Raw genomic sequence first — 19,679 nt, 5'->3', positions numbered from 1 at the left:
ACACACACACACACACACACACACACACACACACACACACACACACACACACACACACACACACACACACACACACACACACACACACACACACACACACACAATCAATCAGTTCTGTACTTTATCAGTTGTCTGTAATGCTAAACTGAGGTCAAACATATAAAGGATCAGTGGGTTTTACTCCCCTCCTCCTCGATATACACCTCCTCACAAAACACTGACGCACACACAGACCTGACAATCTCCACTGAGCTTGGTCCTATAGCCTGGTCATATCTGTCCATCCTAAATCACCTATATCTAGAGCTATAGAGGAGGAGTGGGGCGAGAGAGGGACACAAGCCCATTCATTTCACAGAGAGGACAGGGGACAGGATCATTAGTTAGTGTTAGTGCTGAGAGTGTTGAGTTATCTCTGTCTACAGCTGAACATCTCAGAGAAACAGGCCACTTACACTGGGAGGAACATGGTTCACTACAAGCCACACTTACCTTTTGTAAGGACTTTATTTGTACACTCTTAAAATAAAAATCCTTATAGAACCAAAAAGGGTTCTCTTGCTTCATATATTGAACCCCTAAAAGCTCTATATAGCACCCTTTTATAAGGTTCTTTGATCGGAATCTTCACTGAACCAACATGGTTGCATAGAGAACCCTGCATGGTGCCATTTATGAATTATGGCTACTACTATTTTTCTAAGAACAAAAATTAATAAACAATTAAATAATGGACAAGAGAATACCAGCATAGCTTTAATAATTTATTGTCATTATATGCAAATATTGTTTGTAAATGTGCACTGGAGGCCAGGGAGGCATCTCTTTGTTTAAATGAAGGCCCATGTCAACTCTGGCTGACATTTTTAATACAATACAATACAACTCTGTTCATTAGTTACCATCAACAAAAATGTATATTCTGCTCCATTCTCAACCCCCCCCAAACAGCAGACTTCACAAATACAGTTGAGAGACGAGTACAGGTTCAAGCTGCAGTGCAGTGCACCTGAATGAAGAGCATGTTGTGGGGTTAAGGGCCTTGCTCAAGGGCCCAACGGTAGGTGAATGTTTTGAGGATGTGAAGCCAGAAGCCTTCCAGTTGTCAAATCAATTCCACCCATTTTTTTTCCAGCGCACAGCCCGGGATTCAAACCGGCCATCTTTCAGCCATAGGACCAACTGCTGTCGCAGGTCCAACTCCAAAGCCGATGGACTACCTACCACCAGTACAGTAAGGGTTCCAGAGTAGAAGAAAAAAAGAAGAAAAACATGGGTTAAGACTTTAGAAAAAAGCATGAGTTAATCTGCCAAAATGAAGACGAACTGCAATTCAGACATATCATTACAATGATGTAGAACATCTTGCATGCAGTTATTGTCAGCTGCAGGTGAAAGAGAGATCCTCTGATGAAAGAAATAAACCATTCTCACTACTATTATTCTGACATTTCACATTCTTAAAATAAAGTGGTGATCCTAACTGACCTAAAACAGGGAATTTTTACTAGGATTAAATGTCAGGAATTGTGAAAAACTGAGTTTAAATGTATTTCAGCCACAACTGCAGCAAAACACCCCCACAACATGATGCTGCCACCGACGTGCTTCACGATTGGGATGGTGTTCTTCGGCTTGCAAGCCTCCCCCTTTTCCATCCAAACATAACGATGGTCATTATGGCCAATCACTTCTATTTTTGTTTCATTAGACGAGAGGACATTTCTCCAAAAAGTATGATCTTTGTCCCCATGTGCAGCTGCAAACATAGTCTGGCTTTTTTATGGTGGTTTTGGAGCAGTGGCTTCTTCTTTGCTGAGCGGCCTTTCAGATTATGTTGATATAGGACTTGTTTCACTATGGATATAGATACTTTTGTACCTGTTTCCTCCAGCATCTTCACAAGGTCCTTTGCTGTTGTTCTGGGATTGATTTGCCCTTTTTGCACCTTAGTACGTTCATCTCTAGGAGACAGAACGCGTCTCCTTCCTGAGCGGAATGACGGCTGCGTGGTCCCATGGTGTTTATTCTTGCGTACTGTTGTTTGTACAGATGAACATGGTACCTTCAGGCGTTTGGAAATTGCTCCCAAGGATGAACCAGACTTGTGAAGGTCTACAATTGTTTTTCTGAGGTCTTGGCTGATTTCTTTTGATTTTCCCATGATGTCAAGCAAAGAGGCACTGCGTTTTTGAAGGTAGGCCTTGAAATACATCCAAAGGTGCACCTCCAATTGACTCAAATGATGTCAATTAGCCTATCAGAAGCATCTAAAGCCATGACATAATTTTCTGGTATTTTCCAAGCTGTTTGAAGGCACAGTCAACTTAGTGTATGTAAACTTCTGGCCCACTGGAATTGTGATACAGCGAATTATAAATTAAATAATCTGTCTGTAAATAATTGTTGGAAAAATTACTTGTGTCATGCACAATGTAGATGTCCTAACCGCCTTGCCAAAACTATAGTTTGTTAACAAGAAATTTGTGGAGTGGTTGAAAAACTAGTTTTAATGACTCCAACCTAGTGTATGTAAACTTCCGACTTCAACTGTATATGGTAGGCTAATCTTTGGCATAATAATTTACAGTATTTACAGTCAAGGGGAGTTAAGCTTGTTTTGGCCCGCAGAGAGAGACGCTCACTCTAGTGGTTGGTTGATGCGCTCTCACTCTACAGTGGCTCTTGTGCCAGCCTCCTTAGTCCTTGAGTCAGTTGAATGAGAGCCAAAAGAAAACTGAAGAGAAGCGCCAGATAAACAAAATATTTGAAATGTTATCATCACGATGAGCGAGTTATAACACATAGGATGTGAAACACCAAGTTAACCGGAGTGTAATTATATCATTGTTTTTATTCCTTGATGATGTTGTTATAGTTTAATTAATTTTGGCTAAAGTTAGCTCCAGTCAAGCAAGCCTGTCATTCACACACTGTAAACGAAGGGAAACATTGTAACTTTCTGTTCCTAGGGATATGTTGAGAATTACATGATGAAAATGTATCTACGAGATAAGATGATAATTAATACCTTTTTACAAAATGTTTTTTTGTTGTTGTATGTTGGCTATTTAGAATTGTACAAGAGTAGCCAAGTCAGTTGAATGAGAGAAAGCCAACTGAAAACTGAATATTTGTATATTTAAATATTCAAGGTTTCAGACTCGCTTCATTCTTCTCACCATACCCTGTCCATTTCCCAAGGTTTCAGACTCTCTTCGTTCTTCTCACCATACCCTGTCCATTTCCCAAGGTTTCAGACTCTCTTCGTTCTTCTCACCATACCCTGTCCATTTCCCAAGGTTTCAGACTCTCTTAATTCTTCTCACCATACCCTGTCCATTTCCCAAGGTTTCAGACTCTCTTCATTCTTCTCACCATACCCTGTCCATTTCCCAAGGTTTCAGACTCTCTTCGTTCTTCTCACCATACCCTGTCCATTTCCCAAGGTTTCAGACTCTCTTAATTCTTCTCACCATACCCTGTCCATTTCCCAAGGTTGCAGACTCTCTTCATTCTTCTCACCATACCCTGTCCATTTCCCAAGGTTTCAGACTCTCTTTGTTCTTCTCACCATACCCTGTCCATTTTCCAAGGTTTCAGACTCTCTTCGTTCTTCTCACCATACCCTGTCCATTTCCCAAGGTTTCAGACTCTCTTCGTTCTTCTCACCATACCCTGTCCATTTCCCAAGGTTTCAGACTCTCTTCGTTCTTCTCACCATACCCTGTCCATTTCCCAAGGTTTCAGACTCTCTTCGTTCTTCTCACCATACCCTGTCCATTTCCCAAGGTTTCAGACTCTCTTCGTTCTTCTCACCATACCCTGTCCATTTCCCAAGGTTTCAGACTCTCTTCGTTCTTCTCACCATACCTGTAACGCTCGTCGTCGGTGGAAGGAAGAGTGGACCAAAGCGCAGCGTGGAAAGTGTTCATGATATTTATTTACAAGAAACACTCAAACAAAAATAACAAAAACGAAAGTGAACAGTTCCGTCAGGCACAGACACTAAACAGAAAATGACACCCCACAGAACCCAAACAGAAAATAACACCCCACAGAACCCAAACGGAAAATCATCACTACAGGCTCCGGGCAATGGATCATCACTGGAGGCTTCGTGCCATGGATCATCACTAGAGGCTTCGTGCCATGGATCATCACTAGAGGCTTCGTACGTGAAGCCGGAACAGGTCTCACCGGACTGAGGAGACGTACTGGAAGCCTGGTGCGTGGAGCTACAACAGGGCTTACCGGGCTGGGGAGACATAATGGAGGCCTGGTACGTGGAACCAGAACAGGTCTCACCGGACTGGGAAGATGCACTGGAAGCCTGGTGCGTGGAGCAGGCACCGTATACACTGGGCCGTGGAGTCGCACTGGAGGTCTCGAGCGTAGAGCTGGCACAACCCGTCCTGGCTGGATGCCCACTTCCGCCCGGCAAATGCGGGGTGCTGGCACAGAGCGCACCGGCCTGTGAATGCTCACTGGAGGCACAGTGCGCATCACCGCATAACACGGTGCCTGACCAGTCACACGCTCCCCACGGGAAGCTGGCTCAGGTCTAAACCCTACCTCCGCCAATCTCCCCGTGTGCCCCCCGACGTGCTTCCGTCGTTGAGCTAACTCTTCGTATAGTCGCCGTTCCACTCTCGCTGCCTCCATCTGCTCCCTTGGACGGCGATACTCCCCGGACCGTGTCCAGGGTCCTTCTCCCTCCAGGATTTACTCCCATGTCCAGTCCTCCCGGCCATGCTGCTTGGTACTTCTTTGGTGGAAAATGCAGCTTGGAAAATGTTCATTATATTTATTTACAAGAAACACCTCAACAAAAATAACAAATCCAAAAACGAAAGCGAACAGTTGCGTCAGGCACAGACACTAAACAGAAAATAACACCCCACAGAACCCAAACAGAAAATCACAACTTATATATGATCCCCAATCAGAGACAACAATAGACAGCTGCCTCTGATTGGGAACCACACTCGGCAAAACAACAAAGAAATAGAAAACATAGATTTTCCCACCCGAGTCACATCCTGACCTAACCAAACATAGAGAATAAATAAGGATCTCTAAGGTCAGGGCGTGACAATACCCTGTCCATTTCCCAAGGTTTCAGAGGGTACACTACGCTACTAGACCATAAACTACAACGTTTTTGGTCAATGTACCTAAAAAAAACAGTGGGACACAGACCATCATAAACCATACAGGATACTCTCTCTTCCTGCTCTTAACACAGGTGTGTGTTGTTATATACAGGTATTAACAACCTCAGCTGGTGAACAAACTTTTACTGCTATCTATGTAACAGTTAGAGCGTTGGGCCAGTAACAGTAAGGTTGCTGGATTGAATCCCTGAGGTGACAGGGTAAAAATAATCTGTCGTTCTGCCCCTGAACAAGGCAGTTAACCCACTGTTCCGTGGTAGGCTGTCAATGTAAATAAGAATTTGTTCTTAACTGACTTGCCTCGTTAAATAAAAAATGACCATGTGAAGCTATAAAACCAAGGAGACATGACAATATTTTCTTTTGACCATTGCGATTTCAGCATTATAGAGTAATTTGAATGTGGGTTAAGTCACGTTTGAGGTAACCATTTTAGTTAGGCTTGCTCTGTAGAGCATTCTTTAAGAGCCATGTCAAGTGATAACAAATGAAGTGAATACGTATGTCTATTAATTAGTGGTCAAACATATTCATAAGCATATTACATTTTATAAACTGTAATTCAAAATGTATTAAAACTATGTAGTGTTTCTGTGTTTAGGGTTATTGCACGCAGACAGCCCACATCCCTGTAAGTTAATATGAGATGTTCACCATACAGCAGGAGTTAGAGCTCCCGAATCAGAAAAAGTGAAGGGGTGTTATGTTTATGCTATAGCCCCCTTAGCTGGAGTATCAGTAACTGCTTGGATTTACGGCTCAGTGAGAAAAGCTGTTACATGGAGGGAGAAGATAAACACAGAACCAACTCTCCTTTTCTGATAAAAGAGCTGATAACCACAGCCACTTTCTCCATGATGGGGTGAAGCATGAGAGGGGAGAATTCAGGCACTGTGAAAACAGATTGGGAAGAGAGTAGAGGAGAAGAAATGACAGGAGATGAGAGGAGAGGAGAATGAGCTAAGGGGAACCAGTATTGTGTATCTATGCAGGAGAGGGGCCCAGCTGTCCTTTTAAGCAGAAGCTCATGCCCAGAAACTCCTACCCTCTGTGCCCAGTAACTCACGCTACATTAGCCAGGCTTCTCTCTCTGCCAAGCCCCAGGCACACAGCAGAGTTACAGTCACACTCTGTCCAACTGCAAAACTGTCCCTTTTGCCCACCCTAAACCCAGAACAAATCACTGCCAGTGACAAACAAGGGAAGTGGTCTCTCATTTAGTAGTGGTATTCCTGCATTGTTCTGCTTACCTGCCAGGGCGGCAGGTAGCCTAGGGGTTAGAGGTTTGGGCCAGTAACCGAAAAGCTGCTAGATCAAATACCTGAGCTGACAAGGTAAAAATGTGTTCTCCCCCTGAACAAGGCAGTTAACCCACTGTTCCAAAGGCCATCATTGTAAATAAGAATTTGTTCTTAACTGATTTGCCTAGTTAAATAAAATAAAAATGACCAAATGCCCTCTACATTCTTCACATCCTTTGCTACTCTCGTTCTCCCTTTCCCCTTCCTGTGTCCTCTTTCTCTTCCTCTCCAGCTCCTTTGACTCTCTTCTCCTCTCTGGCGGTCCTCTGCCCATAGAACACTGATAGTGAGGCAGGACCATGGCTGGGAGCTTAGCTGGGTGACATGGACAAAAATTGAAGGGGGCCACTGTTTGGAAGCAGGGGGAAAATTGGCACTGCTACCCCTCACACACAACAAAGGGATCAAGCTTTCCCCCGTTTCACGTACTCTACTCTCTCTGCTCATTTACCAGAGACATGGTGTTGTTTGATGTAATGCTGTCTCATACACAAACAAAATAAACAAAGCCCTCTCTCTCCCATTTACACATCTAAAACATTTAGGATTTCTGGGCCAAAGTTTGGCAGAGTTACATAACGCATTATGATACTTCGATTTTTATGTGAAATCTATATATTTATTTAATGTATCTCAGATTTCTGTCTCCGATTTGGCTAGTAAAGAGAAAACAATTTTCAGCAAAACCCTAACTGTGCTCCAGCCCTACCACCTTTCTATCCAGCCCTACCCCCTTCTCCTGGCCCAGTCTGTGTGGTATTTCTTGGGGGTGGGTAGAGGCTAGTCTGCCCTGCCTACTCTGCTGTTGCATAATGTATTGTGGAGATTGTGTTACTGTAGTGTTGTCCCCAGATTGTGAGAGCCGTTTATTGTCCCAGTCTCATTCTGTCTGCTCTGTACTGTGTATGGCTCAGATGTCAGAGTCTGCAGGCCAGGCTCAGGTTCAGTAGGCACCGAATGGGAGGAGAGACTCGCTGAACTTGTCCAACAATGTATGCTCATTTATGGAAATTAATTATGCCATAAAAAAGACTTAGTAGTCTTCTTGGGAGCCAACTGTTCTTGTTCAGTTACATTGCCAGACAAACCATCCACATCGGCCAAACGCCACACAAACTAGCATTTCTTCTCATATGGAGCGATCGATAGAGCAGCAGGTATTAAATTCAGAGAGAGTTATCAGGCAAGCATTTGGTTCCTGTTGTAAACAGACTTCCTCGAAATCTTGAAAGAGCGACTGAACACACCAATTCCGCATGTGTTTCTCTGTTGCTCATTAAGAAAAACAAGATTTCAGTCTTTGGGGTGTGATTCGATGTGGCAGTTACTGATGTTTGTCCCCATGAGACGCCATTAGCCAGTATCAATTCCTCAAGGGCAGCATGTCTCACTGTCTGTTTTTTCTATGATAGGATTGGACAGAGGCAATCACCTCAGCTGTGTATCCAGTGTTAGTGGGCAAGTGAGAATTGTCAAAATCAAACCCAATCCTAGAGTAAGTGATGACTTACAAAACTGTTTTGGACAAAACTGACTTTATGACCAAAATTATCCTCTTTAGACATTATAGTCAATTTTAAGACTACAATAAATGTTTCTGACTAATATTGATGCCACATAGGCCGTTTCTATCAGATAAGTTCTATATTGCCTTTAGTTGAGCTTTACATTTTCAAAATCACCATATTACTTCACCTATATCTCAAAACATTGACAGCCAAGGTTTCTACTCACTTAGGCTCCAGGAAGAAGAAAACATGGAGATACTGTAAGGTATCCCCATCGTCTAGTTCTAGTCTGAGACAGGCTTAAATGGGTCAGGACACTGAGCGACTACCTGACAAGCACTGCTTGGGATCACGCCCCTGCCAAGACAGTGGTTATGGTGTGTGTTTGTGTGTTCTAGGCACGCGATGGGACCTTAGCTACCTTTCTGAGGTGGGCCTGAACATGCCTGCTGGAAATTGTGAATTGAGCCTAGATCCAAACATCATTAAGGAATGTCACGCAAACAACCACTGTTGACTTGTATGTAGGCTGTTAATCTTGAGGTGGATATGCAAAGCATCAAAGAAAGACTTAAAATGTAAAAAAGCGAATTCATTTGCTGTTAAAATCATAAGGAATTTGTTTGGACAAAACCTGTGCCCAACTAATGTCCCCCTGAATGAAATAAAACATAATGGGCACCCAGGCTTTATGTTTGTGGTCTGTGGGGACCCCACCCCATCACTATATGGCACGTTGTATACCCAACTGCATCCCACCACTCCAGCATGGGCACCCCCTTTCCACCTCAACACCATTTTAGGGAGCAAAGCCCCCCTATAAAGACTCAACTCTGACTTCAACTAACAAAGACTTGATGAAGAATACCTAAGACTAGAAAGTCATTGACTAGTCTGAGTTGAGAGTAAATGTCATCCATCCTAATGACATTTAATGTAGAATAGGGGACACAATATTAATTTTAAAACTATAATAACTTTATTGTTCCTTTCAATGTCATTCTATTTGTAATAAAACAATAGAAATAAGGATTTGTATTTTTAACACTTTTTTTAACAGCCAACCATCTGTTGTAATATGAGATAAGAGCAGCAGGAATGAGCAGGCAGCGTGGTGTTAATGAGAGTACCAGACAAGACCATTCCTCATATCTTAATTATAGCTACGTTCATTAACTTTATCTTAATTACTCCCTTATGAAGACCATGACTCATTACACAGATTAAGATATCTGCTATGCCGTTCAGACAGCAAGCAGTTTTCAAAGTTTGTCTTTTACTTCACCTTTTAGAGAAGTTTATCAAATTACATACTTTTCACTGTCTATAACAAATTCTCAGGTCTAGTCGTTATTCTTAAGTAATCGTATGAATGGAAGTTATGTGCTGTCATTATCTAGTGTTATTATTCTGTACTCTCTTTGTTCCCTCTCTCTCTTCATTCTCTCCCTGATCACAGGTGAGGAGTTGAATCTGCGGCAGAGGGGAAGTGTATATATTATTTGGGTGCTATGGGGTGGGCACCGGGAAAACATGTATGAAGGTGTCTCCTCGAGGAGGCCTTATTGGCACCCATACCGTGTGTTTCTTATTTTCAGCCATGTATTTGCATCAGACAAAGTGGTCCTGTGATTCCTTTCATTGATACGGTCCAGGCAACGGCCTGTCTGTGACGGGGAACCACAGTTCTCTTGTCCCAGAGACATCCAGACAAATATTGATTGAACCCCCCCACCCGCTCTCTGCTTTGTCCATCACACAGCTGAGCGAAGAGGGCCAGAGAACCTGAGGATTACATTTCTGGATCACCAAGTAGGGCTTGGAGTGAAAGACAAATCACTCAGTGTAAGGTAAAGCGAGGTATTCCCCGATCACTCCTTTAACCCCCACGCCCTTACACACACACACACACACACACACACACACACACACACACACACACACACACACACACACACACACACACACACACACACACACGCACACGCACACGCACACGCACACGCACACACACACACTCACCAACCGGAGGCAGAAGCTCATGCAGAACCACCTGTCTGAGTTTCCTGGCCCAGGATGCCACGGGTTTGAGTGAGTGTGTGAGCATGTGAGGGCATTCAAGGGGGTTTGTAGAGGAACAAGCCCAGATGCCCTGTTCCTACACACTCCCTGCACCTCCTAAATAGACAGAATTTGATATTTTGTCACAGTTTGCAAACATTGGCAACCAGGGGGAGAGAAGGGGAGGAGCTACACTTGACGGGTCACATAGCATGAACAGGCAGAAGGATGGAGGAGGGGGACAAGGGGAGGGGAAACAGAGGAGGGAGGGGGAACAGAGAAGGGAGGGGGAACAGAGGAGGGAGGGGGAACAGAGAAGGGAGGGGGAACAGAGCAGGGAGGTGGAACAGAGAAGGGAGGGGGAACAGAGGAGGGAGGGGAACAGAGGAGGGAGGGGAACAGAGAAGGGAGGGGGAACAGAGGAGGTAGGGGAAATAGAGGAGGGGGAACAGAGAAGGGAGGTGGAACAGAGAAGGGAGGGGGAACAGAGGAGGGAGGGGGAACAGAGAAGGGAGGGGGAACAGAGGAGGGAGGGGGAACAGGGAAGGGAGGTGGAACTGAGAAGGGAGGGGGAACAGAGGAGGGAGGTGAAACAGAGAAGGGAGGTGGAACAGAGAAGGGAGGTGGAACAGAGGAGGGAGGGGGACAGAGAAGGGAGGTGGAACAGAGAAGGGAGGTGGAACAGAGGAGGGAGGGGAACAGAGAAGGGAGGGGGAGGGGGAGCAGAGGAAGTAGAGGAACACAGGAGGCAGGGGGAGCAGAAAGACAGGAGGGAGAGATGAGGGGGTGGAGAGGAGGATCTGATGGATAGAAAGAGCAAAATAGAAGAGGGAGAGTAGGAGGAGTATGTGGAGAGAGGAAGAATGCACAGGAAAACCCTACAGTAGTGAGAATCAGTGGATAACAAAGAGGCATGCGCTACTTCTACTAATCTACAGATGTCTCTATCTGGAAGGAAAGACCAGCCATTGAATGGTATTCTACAATTCATTTGCTTTGTTGTGATTCTTAAATACAACCAATGATTCCCCCAATACATTTTCACAAAAGCCTCTGATGGCAAACGTAGCACAATCCTACTTACACCCTAAACCCAACTAAAAACCCCACCCTCCAAACATCTAGTCAATCTAACTCTCAAGAGGCAGATCAGAAGCCCAGAACCTGTAATGAGCTTGGCAGGATCAGAAGATACCCATGGTGTCATTTTGTTGACTTCAGAGCGAAGGGTTGAAACATAACAAAGTCATCCATTAGAGCTGTGACTGGCTGGAGGCCCAACCATTAGTCTGAGAGAGTGTCGAGAGGGAAACCTGACACTGAGCAGATGTGTCTGCGTGTGTGTGTATGTGTGGGTGTGTGCATGTCTGTGTGTGTGTGTGTGTGTGTGTGTGTGTGTGCGCGTGTGTGTGTAAGAGTGTGTTTGTGTGTGTTTGTGATGGGATCTCCTCTGAGATAACCTTGGAGATAGCAAGGTAGCGTGCTAAATTAGGCTAAATATGATACATCATACTAATGTTTCAGAGGGACAATGTCTAAACAATATATCTTATTAACTGGGATTTTCAGGGTACATTTTCTGTTAGATGTTGGAATAGGTTTCTCTAAATGTTTAAATTCACTGGTTGACCAATTGAGATATTTTTGACCCGATTCAGTAAACTAGGCGTATGTCGTAAGTCACGACTTTACAGGAGAGCCTTTTGAACGTAAAAAAAATATTCACATGTTCAGAGAAGGCAGAAATGCCTTCTCGAACATGTGAACTTTCATGTGTCTTAATATTAAACCTGCACGTCATCTGTAAATACGAATAAAATGGTTAAATAACGAGCCTAGTTGGTTTAGCCACAGAGAAAAGGAGCAACCTTCCCGCTATGCATGGTTGGCTGAGATAATGAGTGTGCTGGACATGCCGGGAGATGAGTTTGGATTGGTCTGCGGTGTTGCATCATGTGTCTATAAAATGAGCTACTCGTAATGCGTAGATAATCCTTTCTACTGCAGTTTTTCCGAAAGAAAAAACATTAGCCATGGAGAACTGCAAATATGTTGCTTCTGCTCTCAATAACATTGCTGCCCTTTATCGACAAAGGTCAGTGGGAAAAAGTTGTAATGGACTACTTTCTGGAGGACGATCGTGCCATGCTGACTCTCTCTGACTCTGAAAATGAATCAGATGATGAGGAAATCCCTGATTTAGGTAAAAAATATTTTAATTGAAGAAAATATTGTTGAGTCTTCTGATGGAGAAGAAACGGCGACAATCAACAGGGTTGTTGTCACGGAAGAAGTTGATCGAGTTTTGAAATCAGTGGAATGTCTGGTAGAAGCAATAAGAAACAGGACATCTTATTTAATAAAAGGGGTTGCAGTCTGCCGTGAAGCTTTCATCCATGTATACATACGGGTAGGAATCTAACATTGAACCTACTATCTTCGGTTAACTTTAGCTAGCTATGACAATCAGTTTGTATTGCTAGTTAAAGCTTGCTGTTAGCTAGCCAGCTGGAGTTCGAAGGCTGGCTTGCTAACTTTACTCTACGGATTGGGATTTTAGTAAATTTTTTAGCTAGCTAACAGTGAAGCTTTGTTATGTTACATGTCTAAACAAAAGACCCGAAGTTAAAGCTTGCTGTTAGCTAACTAACGTTATCGGAGGTTAGAAGTTGTTAAGTCAGCCAAGCTGAAGAAGCAAGCGCAGCATCTCCTGCTTTTTCAGAGTGAGCTGTCTGTCTACCTGAAGATGGTTGCTGACTGCAAGACCACCTGTCAAGACCTGCAGTTGTCTCTGGAGGCCCTACTGAACCAGCAGGCAAAGACATCAGGATGCATTACAGCTTTGATTTTGCTCAACAAGTAAGCAACATTTCCTCCTTTATACTTACTGTATATATATACAGTGGGGCAAAAAAGTATTTAGTCAGCCACCAATTGTGCAAGTTCTCCAACTTAAAAAGATGAGAGAGGCCTGTAATTTTCATCATAGGTAAACTTCAACTATGACAGATAAAATTAGAAAAAAAATCCAGAAAATTACTTTGAAGGATATTTTATTAATTAATTTGCAAATTATGGTGGAAAATAAGTATTTGGTCACCTACAAACAAGCAAGATTTCTGGCTCTCACAGACCTTCTTTAAGAGGCTCCTCTGTCCTCCACTCGTTACCTGTATTAATGGCACCTGTTTGAACATGTTATCAGTATAAAAGACACCTGTCCACAACCTCAAACAGTCACACTCCAAACTCCATTATGGCCAAGACCAAAGTGCTGTCAAAGGACACCAGAAACAAAATTGTAGACCTGCAACAGGCTGGGAAAACTGAATCTGCAATAGGTAAGCAGCTTGGTTTGAATAAATCAACTGTGGGAGCAATTATTAGGAAATGGAAGACATACAAGACCACTGATAATCTCCCTCGATCTGGGGCTCCACGCAAGATCTCACCCCGTGGGGTCAAAATGATCACAAGAACGGTGAGCAAAAATCCCAGAACCACACGGGGGGACCTAGTGAATGACCTGCAGAGAGCTGGGACCAAAGTAAAAAAGCCTACCATCAGTAACACACTACGCGGCCGGGGACTCAAATCCTGCAGTGCCAGACGTGTCCCCCTGCTTAAGCCAGTACATGTCCAGGCCCGTCTGAAGTTTGCTAGAGAGCATGTGGATGATCCAGAAGAAGATTGGGAGAATGTAATATGGTCAGATGAAACCAAAACATAACCTTTTGGTAAAAACTCAACTCGTGTTTGGAGGACAAAGAATGCTGAGTTGCATCCAAAGAGCACCATACCTACTGTGAAGCATGGGGGTGGAAACATCATGCTTTGGGGCTGTTTTCTGCAAAGTTACCAGGACGACTGATCCGTGTAAAGGAAAGAATGAATGGGGCCATGTATCGTGAGATTTTGAGTGAAAACCATTGAAGATGAAACGTGGCTGGGTCTTTCAGCATGACAGTGATCCCAAACACACTGCCCGGGCAACTAAGGAGTGGCTCCGTAAGAAGCATTTCAAGGTCCTGGAGTGGCCTAGCCAGTCTCCAGATCTCAACCCCATAGAAAATCTTTGGAGGGAGTTGAAAGTCCGTGTTGCCCAGCAACAGCCCCAAAACATCACTGCTCTAGAGGAGATCTGCATGGCGGAATGGGCCAAAATACCAGCAACAGTGTGCGAAAACCTTGTGAAGACTTACAGAAAACGTTTGACCTCTGTCAGTGCCAACAAAGGGTATATAACAAAGTATCGAGATAAACTTTTGTTATTGACAAGATACTTATTTTCCACCATAATTTGAAAATAAATTCATAAAAAATCCTACAATGTAATTTTCTTTTCTAATTTTGTCTCTCATAGCGTACCTATGATTTTTTTTAAATTTGTTTTATTTAACTAGGCAAGTCAGTTAAGAACAAATTCTTATTTTCAACCTACTCCGCCACCCCGGCAGGAAAATTACAGGCCTCTCTCATCTTTTTATGTGGGAGAACTTGCACAATTGGTGGCTGACTAAATACTTTTTTGTCCCACTGTATATATGGGAGGCAGGTAGGCAGGCAAATACATTTCACTGAGCGGTGTAAAGACAGATTGACATGGGTGAGACAAATAATTGTAATTTATCTTGTGTTATTTTGTTGTTTGCAGGTGCACTATCCTTTTCACAGGGTAGGGGCGGCAGGGTAGCCTAGTGGTTAGAGTGTTGGACTAGTAACCGAAAGGTTACAAGTTCAAATCCCCGAGCTGACAAGGTCTTTCTGCCCCTGAACAGGCAGTTAACCCACTGTTCCTAGGCAGTCATTGAAAATAAGAATTTGTTCTTAACTGACTTGCCTAGTTAAATAACAGTAAAATAAAAAATTGACCCTATGCAGCCAGGTCCCATCTACTTTTTAACTCCTTGCAAGTGTGGCTTGTTTGGTGTTTGTTTGGTGTTTGCTGTGAAGGATTACCACAACAATTGATTGATGAAGGCATCCAGCAAAGGCAGAAGCGCAGTCATCAACATGCTCCATTTCTTCACCAACTACGGAGTTGAATTGTGATAACTGCAGTGGCCAAAACAAGAACAAGTTTGTGCTCTGCTATTGTGCCTGGTGGACCATGCACAAGCTCCACCACAATCTGGACCTTCACTTCCTGATTAAAGGCCACACCAAGTTCGGCCTCATCAAGCAGCGCTTCAGAAAGACCAGTGTGAACACTTTGTCTGAGATCGTTGGTGTTGTGAAGGACATCACTGTGACAGGGGTCAACATCCCACAGCTGGTTTGGACTGGAGGATGGTACGGTGCTGGTGGAAAGCTATGGCTGTCAACAACACCTGACTCCGTACTTCAGGCTGCTGTCACATATCAAGCACCAGCACTTCAGGTTAATATAATTTTCATTGCATTGTATGAGGTTATTCTTATTATCTAAACTTCGGAGGTGAATTGATGTAGTGCAAGGTTGTAATGTCTTCAAATGTGTTTTGTTATTTCCTGTTTTACAGCTTCGATGCTCTGGAGCCTGGTGTTGTTGTTGCCAAGGAGGGTTCGGACTGAGTCGGGACCCAGTTTCAGCTTCTGCCTGTACAAGCACCATCTGGACTGAACACAGCTAGACAAAAATCCTCAAAAATGCAGTGTATGATATACCAAGTCTCCACTTTTTACCAATGTACATTATTTTGTTGTTAACATTTTGGTACATAAGACCGAATCCAGGTGGTGAGTCACTTTGGCACATTCTCTCATGGAGCCCCATTCCAATAAAACTGGTGACCAACATTCCAGGAGTCAAAAGCATGTTTCTTTGTCCTCTGCAACTTTAGAATTTCTAGCTTTCTTTTCGAAAACATTCCTTAGAATTAAAATTGAGATTCCTGTCAAATAATAATCATGTTTTGGACTTCCCTGACTGCAGAGTTGATTGGTGATATTTACCCTCGTATAAAGGATTACTATTTTCCACTTCACATTGACACACTGCTATTCACTTCAACTACCTGAATGAGTTTGTAGATGAATCCCAAACCACATCTGAAAGCATTCCTCTAACATTCTAGCTGAGGTCAGGAAATCACAGTCCTGCCACTGAGAGAGCATGAATTCATCTTGGGTGTTAACAAAGAGCCTACTAATAAAACAGGAATTCTCATTCCGGAGGGAAACCATAACAACCACTTTGTACTGGGGGCTAGCTCTTTCATCCCAGTGACAAGTCTATGGGGGAGGAAACTGGTAGCATGTTTTAGAGGAGCGGTCCGGAGGCTCAATTACACCTGTGTTCATTGACCCTAACACGCTGTGTGTGAAGAGGTGTAATGAGAGGAAATAGACATAAGTGACTCCATGCTTTCTGCCTTGCTATTTAATGTTGAATGAAGTCTGATGATGACCACACTTTCTGGGCATTCAGCTACCTGAGCTAGACTATGTCCTAGATAGGGAGAGTTTATGTCAGAGTTTTAGCTGTTTTATAGTGCAACAACTTCACAGTAAAATTGTATTTCTGTGAGACTAGTGAGGTGTCTGCCACTTCAGGTCTCATGGCCCTCCCACCCCTACAGGAGGGCAGCTCTCGCTCAGCCAAGTTCAAGCTCTTCTCTGTCCTCGCACCCCAATGGTGGAACTAGCTTCCCCCTTTATCTGGGACAGCAGAGTCCCTGCCCATCTTCCGAAAACATCTGAAACGCTACCTCTTCAAACAGTATCTTATCTCCTCACATCAAACCCCCCCCCCCCCCCCCCCCCCACACACACACACAAAAAATACCTAACCATCACTTGCACTTGACAACACCCCATACCCCTTCTAGCTGTGACTTTACTGATAGCTACGTTATTGAGTAAAAATGTAATTACTATGACTGAGATATGTGGTGGTCTCACCTAGCTATCTTAATATGAATGCACTAACTGTAAGTCGCTCTGGATAGGAGTGTCTGCTAAATGACTCAAATGTCAAATGGAAATGTGTCTTGAGCTACATCACGTTTTATTAGCAGAGTAGTTGTGTTAATCTCTCTGTGGTAGTGGTCAGCTAGTGGAGCCCCACTCTGTGACTGAACCTAACAGACCATGTTGCAACCGTGCACATTCACTAATGCATCAAACTGGAACTCTGAACAAATTACTCTCTCTCTCTCTCTCTCTCTCTCTCTCTCTCTCTATCTATCTCTCTCTCTCTCTCTTTCTCTCTCTCTCACACACCAACACACACACAGAGGGCAGCTGTGAGAGATCTATTTTTGCCTAATGGGCTGGAGCTCCCATTAGGCAATGTGTGTGTGTGTTAGAGCTGGCTCATAGAGGCATGAGCCACTGTCAGCACCTTTAACTAGTCTCTAGTCTCTAGTCACGGCAGGAGTAAATAAGCTCACCCTGCTCATTGAGACAATTACAGTAAGCTACTCTACATGACTATTAATTAGCATGTACAAGATGGTCGTAGGGAGCGGAACACAGCAGTTATGATGCACAACCACATGTTGTTACGAGTAGTGGACGGAGTTCGGTTGAATCTGTCACACTCAAGTGGCACACATATTTGTACTTCTAAAAATCTGAACCCTTTCAGCGTATTCATTGCTTCCCTCGAATCAAAGGACATGTGGAAGAGCCGAGATAAATGATATATTTCAATTTTTTTTAAATAATGAATGGACCTGTTGATTGAACATTCTGTCTTGGCTACTATCAGCTGGTGGCAGTGGCAAACCAAACAAGACTAATGCATGGGCTCATAGACTGTATTATCAACACATTTATTCAATCATTAGTGTGAACTACCTCTTTAAAGTCTCCAGTGAAGATGAATCAGGGTGCTGACTAGGGAATGTGTGATTGAGCTGAGTCATCTCTGCCAGAGCCATTAGATGTATGCTCAGGTTACACCTCAAATACCACTACTGGCATTAAGGTTAGACAAGGAGGGGACTGGGGCACAGCGGTGTGCATGCGCGTGTCTTCAACAGTTCTCAGACTGCTGTATGGAGACAAAACGATAAGGCAATCTCCCCAGAAATCCCAATAACCTTTTAATTACTTTTTGTCTGGTGTTTCTGATGATTCCCTGGAGTTGTAGAGATAATTAGGTCCACAGTGAATTTTCAGAGTTGAAAATCTCTGTTAGCCAGCCTAACTATTAATGACTGGGTATTGACTACAGATAGCACATACAATTCATAGTTTTACTCAAGGAGTTAATTATACATAGTGTACATACAGTCAACCAGAATTCTTATCACCACTATTGTAAAGATGCTGCTAATTAACAGTCTGCTTTGACCTGGAGAGATCACTTACACTTTGGTATAACTTGTATAATCTGCATCTATGGTGTGTACAGTACTGTCTCCCGGGTATATGTCTTGGCACCGTTTACACATCTGACATTACGCCCACAACAAAGAGTAATAGTAAACCAGTAAAACACTGTGACTAAGACAGTAATCACTGAACTACTGACCCTGATACTAGAGAGAATACACAATAGGACTTTATGGAACCAATAACAACACAGTAATACCGCTCACAGTAATACCGCTCACAGTAATACCGCTCACAGTAATACCGCTCACAGTAATACCGCTCATCACCACAGGGTATATTGAATCTTTTTAAATTATATTAAAATATCATTAGATTAACACAAACGTTTTTACTTACAGTGTGATCTCTCTCCACTCTATCGACGAAAGAACACTGTCTGTACAGATTCCCTGGTGAGTGTGTGTGTGTGTTCAGCTCTTCTTACAGCAGTGTAGAGTATCATCAGAAACAGCAGAGTGAGTGTGAGTGGGCAGGGGGGCAGTGGGAGCTATCCTCTCTCTGCACTATACTACTGTACAATCTGCAGTATCCTCTGATCAACACTGTTGCTTTCCCCCAGAGCTGAGGATATTTGTGTGGCAGTGTGTGAAGCCCGAGGGTGTTGCTCCTCCACCTGGGAGTAGAGTAGATACGTCACAGGGTATAGAGGCAGAGGGATTGTGGCTGGCTGGCACAACACTATAGACACACAGAGCATGTCTGCATGTGTGCCCATGTCAGTGCGTGGAATTATATATATATATATGTTGAGAGAGAGAGAGAGAGAGAGAGAGAGAGAGAGAGAGAGAGAGAGAGAGAGAGAGAGAGAGAGAGAGAGAGAGAGTCACAGCTGTGTGAATCCATCCCTGTGGAGAGGATGAGCCTGGGCACAAACATCCCTCCATACACACCTCACCCCTAGTGTGAGTGTCCTTCCGTCAATAGCGTAAAGAGAAACAGAGTAGATTACATTATATGATGGTAGGGACAGAGTGAATGGTTCCTGGGTTGCCAGTACCACTGTACTTAGCATCAAAATTCATAAATATCATAGAGTATCATAGAGTGCCGCTACAGTAGGCACACGTGTTACTCTGTAAAACAACTGTTGTATAGATTAGGTTCAGTGAACTAGGCTACACTATATACCAGGTTTTCCCAATAGGCAGACTGCATTCCAAATTCGGCCGGCGGGTGATTTTATTTAGCACTCCAAGTTCTCTGAGCAAAATCAATAAATGGCAGTTTTGTTTTGTTTTTTCAACTGCCCCTTCTTGAAAAAATGTCACCTTAAATTCCTATTACTAAAAACTAAAATAGGAACGTCC

At 43.5% G+C, this 19,679-nt stretch overlaps 1 protein-coding gene across 4 annotated transcripts in view; it reads right to left on the bottom strand.

The window, feature by feature from the left end:
* Nucleotides 1-18,880, bottom strand: part of LOC139372641 (semaphorin-3ab-like) — a 130,445-nt gene extending 111,565 nt beyond the window's left edge. For 2 of the 4 annotated variants that reach the window (XM_071112435.1, XM_071112442.1), the window contains exon 1: nt 18,709-18,825. The gene's annotated coding sequence lies outside the window, so the exon portion shown is untranslated. Of the gene's footprint in view, nt 1-18,708 lie in introns of all 4 variants that reach the window. The other 2 variants (XM_071112426.1, XM_071112419.1) reach the window with 2 other exon arrangements.
* Between the last annotated feature and the right edge of the window lie 799 nt (nt 18,881-19,679).

The sequence above is a fragment of the Oncorhynchus clarkii genome, chromosome 2, assembly GCF_045791955.1.
Source record: "Oncorhynchus clarkii lewisi isolate Uvic-CL-2024 chromosome 2, UVic_Ocla_1.0, whole genome shotgun sequence".
In the NCBI taxonomy this organism is placed as follows: Eukaryota; Metazoa; Chordata; class Actinopteri; order Salmoniformes; family Salmonidae; genus Oncorhynchus; species Oncorhynchus clarkii.
Note: the sequence above shows the minus strand (reverse complement) of the source record. Positions and strands in the feature narration are given on the sequence as shown.